The 12,406-nt window shown below is 42.3% G+C and overlaps 1 protein-coding gene across 1 annotated transcript in view; it reads right to left on the bottom strand.

Moving 5' to 3' along the window:
* Positions 1 to 12,406, bottom strand: part of ITPR1 (inositol 1,4,5-trisphosphate receptor type 1) — a 319,709-nt gene that overhangs the window by 307,090 nt on the left and 213 nt on the right. Inside the window, exon 2 of the mRNA XM_061197169.1 lies at positions 11,562 to 11,637. The gene's annotated coding sequence lies outside the window, so the exon portion shown is untranslated. The remainder of the gene's footprint in view (positions 1 to 11,561; positions 11,638 to 12,406) is intronic.

The following is a 12,406-nucleotide window of genomic DNA, read 5'->3' as shown; positions in this document are numbered from 1 at the left end:
TGCCAACAGAGGAGAAAAGGTTCTCTTTCTAACCGTCTCTGCTTACTCGGGACTCTCAGGGTTAATTTTGGAACTTCCTTTGAGCAAAGATACTTTGACAATATCATCTTCACTGTGAAACGAGGAAGAGCGGCACCACCTTTCTGAGTCGGACACCCGGCTAGATGCTCCCACCCCCACTGCCATCCACGCCTCTGTGCAGCCCCCTCCTTGCCTTCTTGTCCCGCTAGAGTCTAATCAGACAGTCCTCAGAAATGCAGTGTGTCCCCATCAAGAGATAATTTATTTTACTGCACAAAGCACTTCTCTCTGGAGCACAGAAAATCGCATTCTGCTTTCGTTTTCAGCCAGTCCCAAAGAAAGTCATCAGTTCAGAAGTTTCAACTTTAAGCAGGGGCCTCTGTTACAATCTCAGAAATAATCATCGTAAATCTGAAGTTCGGAGCCATCCTCTAGTTTAAATGTTGCTTGTTTAGACATCTCACACACACACACACGAAGATAAACCTACTTGCCTTTTCATAAGCACATCTGCTAAATAAGCTATTCTTGAAACAAGTACATGATCTACAGAGTTATTTCTCAGAAAAGATGTCAGGGGACTTCCCTGGTGGCGCAGTGGTTAAGACTCCACGCTCACAATGCAGGGGGCCTGGGTTTGATCCCTGGTCAGGGAACTAGATCCCACATGCATGCTACAACTAAGAGTTCGCATGCCACAACTAAGGAGCCCACCTGCCACAACTAAGGAGCCGGTGCAACAAATAATTAAAAAATAAATTAAAAAAGAAAAAAAAAGAAAAGATGTCAGTATGACACATGCTCCTGGCCTACTCCTAAAGGCCAACGTTAGAGAAGCCAATCAAAGTTGGCAGTCAGAGCACTTTACATTTGGTGGGGAGAGATCATTTAGCCAAAAGTCCTCATTTTACAGGTGGAAACAAACAAACATCCTCTGAGTGATTTCTTGGAGGTCACACAAACCAATTAGTGGCCAAAGCCTGTAGACCACAGGGCTCCAGGAACCAAGACCAAAGCTTGGAGGGATGGGGAGGGTGTTGGTTTTGTTAAAAAGTTAAAGTCAGTCCCGACCTAAGAAGACTCCCCTCCGCCCCCCATAGCCTGAACCACAAAAGAATAAATAAATAAGTAAATAATTTTAATAAGCACGTTAGGTTAATATCCTCAGAGAGAGAGAAAAGTCTAAGTCTGGGAAAAACACTCTAGGCTTTCTCAGCCTCAGGGCTGCTGTCACTGGGGGGCAGACGATTCTTTGCTGTGGGGGACCCTTCCTGTGCACTGCAGGATGCTTAGCAGCATCCCTGGCCTCAACTCACGAGGTGCCACTAGCACCCTCTTCCCCTCAGCTGTGACAACAAAAAAAAAACCATCTCTAGCCACTGCCTAATGGCCCCCGGGGGACCAAATCACTCCGCTGAAAAGGTTTGGTTGTTTTGATCTCTGAGACCTTTTGCTAGCATCTATTATTCTCTACAACTTGGCAGCAATGCCCCAAAGCAGGTATTTTTATACCTCTTCTACAGAAGAGGAAACAGACGCACAGATGTTACATGTTTTGCCTGGACTGAACACGCAGGCGACACCCAGTTCTCGGGAGTCCCCATCCTGCGGCTCGGCAGGACAACACCATTTCAACCTGAGAGCAGCTCATTCACTACCTCATTCCTACCTCCACTCCCTTTCCGTAACCATCACCAACTTTCCAAGCCGAATGCCCTCCAGAGAGCTGTGCTGAGCAAACAGCTCAAAAGCAACCATGAGGAGCTGCTGGAGACCCTTCTACCCGGTCCTCACTTCACTCTCCACGGCAGACGGGCAAAGCACTAGGCCAACTCAGGAAACAGGTCATCGGGACAGGGGTACAAAAAATTAGATGAAGGAGTAGCCTACAGACTTCAATGGGAGATAAAACGCAGATAAATCACCTCATTCACTAGTATTTGTGAGCACTTACTATGTGTCAGGTACTCCTACGGGGGAAAGATCAAAAAGGCCTATAGATATAAAGTGTCACGGCGATTCAGATGACAAAGACTTTTAAGGTGCAGGAAAGGTTTCCCAGAAGAAGAAGACCTGGCTGGGAAGAGAAGCACTTGGCAAGATGGATACAGAGGGGATGAGGACGGGGTCGGCAGGCAGAAAGCACACGTGGCAAAGGTACAGAGACAGAACATGATCACGCACGTGGCTGGGAGATACGTGAATGCCCCCAAGTCTAGGTGTTTTTGTCAGCTTTTTCTGTTCAGAAATATGTGCATGTGAAGGGGGTATGGGGAGCTTTTCAAGCTGTTTTTGCAAAACAAAATCACTTCCCAGAGAAAGCTGCTCCTGAAATGCAAACGAACACCGAGGAATTTGGAGGCTAGTGATATTTTCTTCCTCTGTTCATCCTTTTCTGATGAGCAACACTACACCAAGCAGTCCAGAGTTCTGCTGACTCGAGGGTCACAGAACATTACAAAACGTAAGCTCCTCAAAGCGTCTGACAACAGGTGAAAATGCAGCTTTCTGTATGTCTGTGGCTTCACAATCCTAAGTAGGCTTTACATGTAGATCTTGGTCTCTTTCTACCTCTATCCGAACAGCCAATTTAAAAAATCCCTCAATGTAAGCATGAAAGCTCTCATTTTTATCAGAGACAATCCTGCCAGACTTTTTTTTTTTTTTAACATCTTTATTGGAGTATAATTGCTTTACAATGGTGTGTTAGTTTCTGCTGTATAACAAAGTGAATCAGCTATACATATACATATATCCCCATATCTCCTCCCTCTTGCGTCTCCCTCCCACCCTCCCTATCCCCTCTAGGTGGTCACAAAGCACCGAGCTGATCTCCCTGTGCTATGCGGCCGCTTCCCACGAGCTATCTATTTTACATTTGATAGTGTATATATAAGTCCATACCACTCTCTCACTTCGTCCCAGCTTACCCTTCCCCCTCCCCGTGTCCTCAAGTCCATCTGCGTCTTTATTCCTGTCCTGCCCCTAGGTTCTTCATAACCATTTTTTAAATTTTTATTTTATTTATTTTTTTATACAGCAGGTTATTAGTCATCCATTTTATACACATCAGTGTATACATATCAATCCCAACCTCCCAATTCACTAATGATGAAAAATCTGAAAGAGAAATTAAGGAAACACTCCCATTTACCATTGCAACAAAAAGAATAAAATACCTAGGAATAAACCTACCTAGGGAGACAAAAGACCTGTATGCAGAAAACTATAAGACACTGTTGAAAGAAATTAAAGATGATACCAACAGATGGAGAGATATACCATGTTCTTGGATTGGAAGAATCCTGCCAGACTTCTATACCCTCACCTTAGTTGGTGATTTCGCCTACCTTTCCTCTTAATTGAAAATGAGAAGGCTGCTAGGGGAAAGTACAAAGGTCAGTTTCAACAGGTGACAGCTAGCCATGAAGAAAACAAACTATAAAAATAAGTTCTGAAAAAGCACAGGGGCAAGCACCCTCCGGCACAGATCTTCTCACACTTTCACACGCGTTAAGAATCCCCTGGGGACCTTGCTAAAATGCAGTTTCGGATTCAGTGGATATGGGGTGGGGCCTGAGAGTCTGCATTTCTAACAAGCTCTCAGTTTGAAGCCGATGATGCTGGTCTGGTGACCACAAATGGAGTAGTAAAGATGTAGAACAAGGTTTCTCAAATTTTTGGCTGTGACCCACAGTAAGAAATACACTGAATTTACAATCCAATGTTTACTCTGTGTGTGTGTGTGTGTGTCTGTGTGTGTGTGAGACAGAGTGAGAGAGAGAGAGAGATTGAGAAAAGTTGTTGCAGCATACATAGTTCTTTTAAGTATCCATGTGATATACTGTGACGTTTTCTATTCTGGTCTACTTTATCAAAAAATCATCTATCAAGGTCCACCAAACTGATTTCACAACTTCTTAATGGCTTGCCACACAGTTTGAAAAGCATGGCTATAGAACAAGAGTAACATTCCTGCTTGACTGGGGAGAACTCCTACATCCTAGCCCCAGCATACTAAAGCTAAAACTGAGACCAATTTGAAAAGTTAACAGTATGTTCAGAATTTTTTTTTCAAAGGCAAGGATGTATCGATTACATTCTGAAAAGCTTTCATGAAAAATGTTCAGGTTTTACATTTCCTTCATTTTAATTTATTTTCTGACCCATAGGATGAGAGTGAGAAGAGTACCTACCTGGCCCTGAGCTCAGCTCTCTAAGTACCATCTCCCACTCAAAAGAACTAGGGCTTCTTGGAGGAAAGACTGATTTCAGGTCTGCATCAGGAAATATAGAAGATGAGCCTGCAACATCTTGTCATACATGAAGCAGGAAGTCTAAGACCACTGGGGTTGTGTCTTTTGAATCAACTTGAGTAGCCTCTCTCTGCGCAGAGATGGACAATTTGAAGATCAATAAGGATGACTACACAAAATGAAACATAGAAAATATGTCTAAAGCCATGAGTTCATAATGATACTAAAAAACCATACCCATTGGTCATCTTGGTACAGGGTTTCTCAACAGTGGCACTGCTGATACTTTGGAATGGATCATTCTGGGTTGGAGGGCTGTGAGATGTATTGAAGGCTATTTAGCAACATCCCTGGCCTCTAACCACTGGATGCCAGTAGCACCCTCTCCCCAGTTGTGACAACCAAAAATGTCCCCAGATATAGTCCAGTGTCCCCCACTTGAGATCCATTGCCATGGATCATGCTAGGGAATCAACGTGTTATTTTTGAAAACTGATAAAACACAGAGAGACTGAAGTATTGATCCTGTATTTTGTTTATATATATGAACTTTACCCCAGGGAACCAAAAACTAAGTGGAGGAAATTTCATTTCATAAGATATTCCAGCTAATAAATGAACTAGAAAAAATAGAATTAGGAGGGTTACAAGTCCAGTTGAACTAATGGATTGAGGCAATGAGCATCACTGGGTGCTAATCACAAGAAAGCGTATCCAGACACATCACACACACCCGTGAGTGAAGCTCACAGTAGACTTGGGGGGAAAAAAGCGTGACTCTGGGGCTTCCTGGTGGTGCAGTGGTTGAGAATCCGCCTGCCAATGCAGGGGACATGGGTTCGAGCCCTGGTCTGGGAAGATCCCACATGCCGCGGAGCAACTGGGTCCGTGAGCCACAACTACTGAGCCTGCGTGTCTGGAGCCTGTGCTCCGCAACAAGAGAGGCCGCGATAGTGAGAGGCCCGTGCACCACGATGAAGAGTGGCCCCCGCTCGCCGCAACTAGAGAAAGCCCTCGCACAGAAACGAAGACCCAACACAGCCAAAAACAAAAATAAAATAAATAAATTTATTAAAAAAAAAAAAACACTGAAATCCACATTTACCTCTATGCCTCATGCATACCCTACCTCTCAGAACTCCAACTTTCTCAAAAAAAAAAAAAAAAAGCGTGACTCTGATCAAGCCTCTGCAACTAACTATCAAATTAAACATAAATATAATAAATATAGAGGACAGAGGAACATGTTCAACTACACCACACTGATGCAGTCAGCAAAATCCAGACTGTAGGAAAAGATATCACCCAGTTTCTTTAATAACAACCAAAAAATGCATGGAAAGAAAAGAGGGGTTGAGGAAATATACAGATTAAAAGACACAGTGACCATTTGCAATGTATCCACCTTATTTGGTTCCTAATTCAAACAAACTTTTGAAGTATGCATATCTGTTATTATTATCATATATATGTTGAAATAATAAATTTATTTAAATTAAGGAGGTGAGAACACAGACGCAATTTTAAAATTTACTTTTTTTTCCCCTTGAGATGGACAATAGTATCGTGATTATGTTTGTTTTTTTTTAAAAAGAATCCCACTACTAGAGATATATACTAAAATATAGATGAACTGGTGTATCTGAGATTTGTTTCAATGCCATCCAAGAAGAGAGGGAAGAGTATATGAGAATGTGGATAAAACAATATGGGTCATGAATTGACAACCATGGAGGATGAGTAAGGAGTAAAGAGGGGTTCATAATACTAAGATCGCTACTACTACGTGTATTTCCAGTTTTCTAGAGTAAAGTTTTCCTGTTAAGTGCAAACAAAAGAGTGCCTGGCCCTAACCCCTCAGGGGATTAGGTTACTTTGCAGAACAAATGAGAAATTTTTTATTTAAATACATGATAACTAGCCTTTACCCCTGTAATATGGTAACTGACATCTGAATAGTGTTTTACCTTCCATTTCGTTTTCTTTTTTTTATTCTTTTCTCCTTATTTCTTTTTGATTTGTATTGGAGTATAGTTGATTTATAATGTGTTTCAGGTGTAGAGCAAAGTGAATCCGTTATACATATACACATATCCACTCTTTTTTATATTCTTAAAAACAGTACAAACTGAATGAGAAAACCTGGACTCTATGACAGTGATGAAACCTGAATGATATACTTTTTTTTTTACCCTAGGGATTCCATACAGGTCCTCATTCCAATGAAATCCCATCAAAGGTACAGCCCCCTTTGGATAAATGACTCAGATGTCTATTTATTAAGAAGAAAAGATGTTCACAATATAGAATGCAAAAGGCAAGGAATCAAACAGGAGGTATGAGTCCCTTTTCATGAAATTTAAACATACATGTAATTTTTATATGTCTATACATAGAGGGAAAGTTTGAAACCCTAATCTTAGATGGTAGGATTGGGAGCGACTGCTTTTGTTTTGTTCCCTATATTCCCTAAGGTTTTACAACTGAATATGTACATCTTATACAATAAGTAACAAAATGTATTTTTGTTACACGTTTGTACACATTGAGGGGTCCACTCCACTCATCAGGGAGAGTCACTTAGAAGGAACTTCATATCCCCCAAGGATATTAGATAGCAGAGCGAGAGTCCTCTTTGTGTAATTCCTTAAAATGAGACTAGACAGACTGCAGGGTAGCCACAGGGCACAAAAGGTTTGTGTTGAAGATAAACCCCCAGGAATATCATTAGGTTCTTAGAATTTGTTTTGTTATCCAAGCTAACTGTACGTTCACCTCTTTTATCAAAGATGCCTTTCCTCCTGAAGTGAATTACAATTGCAGGTAAATCAGGTGATTAAACAGACAGCCTAGAGATCTGGGTTTTATCCCCCAGCAAGTTCCAAGCTGGTATGTGATCCTGCCAGCCTCACCAAAGCCTCTTCGGAAAGGACGAGGGGTTCAGTGATGCCGAGAACCACTGAGGATGCTGTGCGAGTTTAGAAATCATTGCATACCGGCAAACACCTGGCCCCTGCACAATCTGCCCGATTCCCTCTCCCAACCTAAACGCCTGGCACTCTCCCTCAGCTGCAGCCACCCTGGCCTCCTTGCCCTTCCTCTAACAGGCCCCACCTGCTCCCATCTCAGGGCCGCTGCACTGGCTGCTCTGGCCCTTTGGAACATACACCCCCCAGACACCTACATGGCTCACCCACCCACTTCCTTCAGATCTCTGCTGAAATGCCACCGTGTTAAACAGCCCTTCCCTAACACAACATTGCAAATCAACAAAAATTTAAAAAAAAAAAAAAAAAAAAGAGAGAGAGAGAGACAAGCAGACATAACAGGTAAATGAATACAGTTTGAGCTGACCAATTAACAGTTGATTTCCCTATTACCACAACCCTAAACAGAGATGAGAAACTGATCACAACGTTTTCGCATTGCAGGTATAAATAACAAAAGGCAAACTGAAAATAAAGAGACCTAACCTGATTTAAGTCAAAAGAAAAAAAAAAAAAAGCCCTTCCATGACTCCCGATCTCCCAGAGTACTCCCTTATCCCCTTTACTCTGTTCTGTTGCTGTTATCATTTTTTTCTTTTTATTGTGGTAAAAATATACATATATAACACAAAATTCACCATTTTAGCCATTTTTAAGTGTATGATTCAGAGGCATTAAGTACATTCACATTATTCTGCAACCATCACGACAATCCATTTCCAGAACTTTGTCATCTTCCCAAAAGGCAACTGTACCCACTAAACACACTGCCCATTCCCCAGCAGCCCCACCCAGGGCAACCACTCTTCTGCCTCTTGTCTCTATGAACTTGATTGCTCTAGAAACCTCTTCTAAGCGGAACCATACACTATTTGCTCTTTTGCATCTGGCTTATTTCACTTAATAGAATGTTTTCAAGGTTCATCTATGTTATAGCATGTATCAGAATTTCATTCCTTTTTAAGGCCAAATAATATTCCACTGTACAGATATACCACATTTTGTTTATCCATTCATCTGTCAATGGGCATTTGCGTTGTTTCCATCTTTTGCCTAATGCTGCTATGAACATGGGTATACAAATGTGTTTGAATCCCTGCTTTCAACTCTTTGGGATATATACCCAGAAGTGGAATTGTCGGGTTACCTGGTAATCCTACATTTAATTTTTTGAGCAACAGCCATACTGTCTTCCACAGCAGCTGCACCATTTTACATTCCTACCAACAGTGCACAAAGGTCCCAATTTCTCCACTTCCTCACCAACACTGTTGTTTGCCGTGACCCCTCACCCAGCTTTATTCTTCTCCATAGCATTTACTGCGTATCATACTACAATACTTGCTAATTATATTGGCTGCCTACCCCCAGTTAGGATTTAAGCCTCTTAGGAATAGGACTCTCATTGCTGCATCCCCAGCATCTAGAACACACCCTGGCACGTAGCAGGTACTCAAAGTTTGTTGAATGAAGAAATAAAATATTTGAACCACAACTTTAACAGGCATTAGAGTTTCTAGAATAGATTTATCATACCAAGAGCCTTAAACAATGTCCAGTTTAGGGAAGAACCTGGACATAGTTCAATAGAAGGAATAGCTCAGTGGGTGATGGTTTCAGGTCATCCTCATTAGCAATAACCTCAGAACCACAAACACTATGACAATTGGTAGGAATCATGGAAATTATGTCATTCCTTTCACTGACTTCAAGCCTTAATTGATTTCATCAAAAGAGCCGGGCAAAAACTTAGTGAACTAAAAAATCTCATGTACTTCCAGTTACTAAAGAAAGAGCCTGTGAAAGCAATGTGTTTTATTTTAAAAGATCAAACCAACAGCAAAAAGATGGGGCACCGGCCTTGGGTAGACTCCTTAATTAGACGTGCCCAAGGGCAGCGTGACCTAAAAACCTAACTCCAGGCCTAATTTTAATTCTTTGAGTTTTTTCTGTGTTCAAATTTGGTGTTTGTTGTTTCATTTTGGTTTGTTTTTTAAGAGCTGCTTGTAAAGAGATCAGATTTTCCATGAACTCATTACAAATGAGCTAAAAAGCCATTTGAGTTTCTGCTGTGGAAGTCAGTTGGTAGTATACCATTGTATTAGAAGTTTCTTTCTCTCTTTAAGACCACGGTCTTCCTCAGCTGAAAATATTTTGAGATAAAAGCCAACACATCTGTCTTCAGTTTGCCTATTTCTTCTCCTCTAAGCAACCATTCCATCTCTCCTTCCTCAAGAAAAGATGCTAATTCCCTCCAAAAGGCAACCACTGTGTTTAAATGGATAACACCACTGTCAACCCCAAACAACTTCCATGAGTGCCAAACTGGAGGCCAGGAGTAATTCATTACGAGCATGAAGAACTTTCCCTGCCTGATAAGGAAACCTTGATAGGATATTCTGTTCCAATTTGAATTATTCAAAAAGCAGATTATACTTTCAACACAGTCACACACACACGCAAGTGAAAGTAAGAAACGAAAAAGAAAAGTGTTCTTGCACAACTGGCCACAAAGCAAACTGAAGGATACATGAAAAGACATCAACATTTCACAGTTTAGACTCAATGCAATTTAAACTTTCGAAGTATTCAAATAGAGAAACACCTGATTCTTGTAACCTGCTCAGATGCCTTGATGTAGACGATCAAGATGGATTTCAGGTATGAGATAAACCCAATGATGAACTTAAACAACATTCCTTGTGGTTTGGTTTGGTTTCTTTTATTCTCCTCATGCAGACTTTCAGCACACAGCTTACCAAAACGAACTCAGTACAACACCTAAGACCTCCTCCAATACCCACAGTATTTTATTCCTACATCTATGGCTACATCGTTTTCTTCTTACATCAAGGTCACTTTGTTCCTTCATCGTTTGGTGGGACACAAGCAAAAGTTATTTCATCGACAGCAATAAGTTTATCACTTTTCCCAGTTACCCCCTTATCCCCCCACAAACCTAGGTGCATTTGTGGGAAGCAGCAGAGTCCCAAACCCTGGGGTTATATCTTGCATGCACTGGGTGCTAGTTACCGGACAAGTGATTTCACTCTCTGCACCTCAGCTTCTTCACCTGTACCTGACTCACAGGGTTTCTGTGATGTATGGCTCTGGACCTGGCTTACAAGTACTTAATGGGTATTATTATTTTTAGCAACCAGTCAGAGAAGAGACCACTTTCTCCCTGCCTGCAGCTTACTCTGAAGAAGGGACCTGAACCCAATCCTTGGCCTTATGGGTGCCCACGTAGCCACACGAGTCAAGAGAACTCCAAGAAGGAAGTAGACCTCACACATCCAAATCCTTCCCACTCCACGAGCACTCCTGAGGAGCTTATCAACAGGAAACAAAAGCACAATACTACTATAATGAAATGTCTGACTTTTCTTTTCTAATTAGAAAAGCCCGAAGATTGTAGCCCAGGGAACAGCTAAATATTTAGAATGTTAAAGAAGTTATGAAGACCCAGGCCCCCCACCCCTATTACCCTATCATTTATCCTGTTCCTGACCAGTTCAGAAGAAAAAACTTGTGATGCTCAAATCTGCAGCAATGGGGATGTATGTGCACCCGTTGAAACCTCCCTCTCGTGAAGTGCAGTCTGAACATTTGGGGAGGAAAAAAATAGGAGCTGCTTGTGTCTACAGATAAATGCTGCTCTCAGCTCATATCCCATGACAGGCACCTAAACCATAAGAATCCACCAGATTCCTTGATGTTCAAGTGGCTTCAAGTCAAGGGCTGGATGCTATTATCTTATGTTTCAAGAACTTCCCTTTTTAAAGTTCTAATTCTTTCAGTTTGCCAGCAACCACTTTCATTTCTTGGAACCCAACCTACTCTGATTAAACACACGTTCACAGTAAGAAAAAAGAAAGTGACTATTTTTGAAAGAGAGAAGCAGATAATTTTTGCTTACAGATCTTGGCAGATGAAATACACTGTATCCTTCAGAATTTAAATCATCAGCACACCACCTGGCAAGGTCAATTCTCACGTCACCAATGCGCACCCCTTTCACTGCTCCGTTTAATGTTTTTCTTTTTTTCCCCTCCTCTCATAAACCTTCAGGCTGCTTCACTTCTGAGCTAGGGCCAAAAGTACTAGGCAGGACTGCCCCCTGGATCTCATCCGCTCCCTAAAGCCCTCACCAAAGGCAGTGACAAATTTTGGAGACTGAGCTATGAAGTTTCCTTTTCTTTCCTACTCCGCATCTCCATGACTCTTTAGAGAGAACTTAAAGAGGCTTAGGACAAAAACTCCTTACTGATTACAGCTCTCAGGCTTCCACACTCACCTGACCCGGGTCAGGCACTCTGTTGCCAACACACGCCCAGCCAGGGGTGCGAGTCCCGCTCCTCGGTAGTCAGCTCCTAAATATTGAGAAAGAAAGAAGACTGAATATGAGATTGGCCAGATGTGGGTGCCTAAGAGAAATTTTCAAATTCCACACTTCCACTTTCGTTAGCCTCCTTCCTGGAGAGACGACCCCCCTCCCCCCCCCAAAATACACACACACACACGACCACCACCACCAAATCTGACAGGTAGGTTGGTGGGATCATTAGGTGAGGATTACAGGTAACTTCGCTTATTTGTTTCCAATATATAACTGACAAGTGAGACTAAGTGCGCACAAACTTCGAACGCGCCGGGGGGCTGAAACTAAGCGAAGTGTTTGGCAGATCCCAAAGCACTTGTTTCCCAGAGCGGAGGCCAAGTATCCTCATCGGGCGTGAGCTTCGTCCACACTTCATTCCTCATCGCTCCCGGGGTTTTCTTCCGTTTTTTAAAACCTCCCCACTGGGGCCCCAGCGCATGCATTATTCTCCCAACCGTGCAGCACGAGGGACGGCTACACTTTAAGAAAGATTGTTTCCTTCAGCGGACTCACACAGGACACCCCCGCACACACCTCCCAAAAAAAAAAAAAAAAACTGTTTCCTGCAGCAGCTGCAACAGTTTCCAACTTGGGGGAATGCCATTCCAATCCAGAATGGGTAGCCCTCAAAACCAGTCGATGGAGTCCAGAATTTTTTTAACCTCAAATGAACCCCCCAAAAATGCCCTCAGTAAAAGAACCTCTAAATGTATGCAAGTGCATGCAAATCCACCAAGAACTCCCAGAGAGCGAGGCAAAAA

This window comes from Eubalaena glacialis, chromosome 7 (assembly GCF_028564815.1).
Source record: "Eubalaena glacialis isolate mEubGla1 chromosome 7, mEubGla1.1.hap2.+ XY, whole genome shotgun sequence".
Taxonomy (NCBI): domain Eukaryota; kingdom Metazoa; phylum Chordata; class Mammalia; order Artiodactyla; family Balaenidae; genus Eubalaena; species Eubalaena glacialis.
This window is presented reverse-complemented; position numbering and strand designations above follow the sequence as displayed.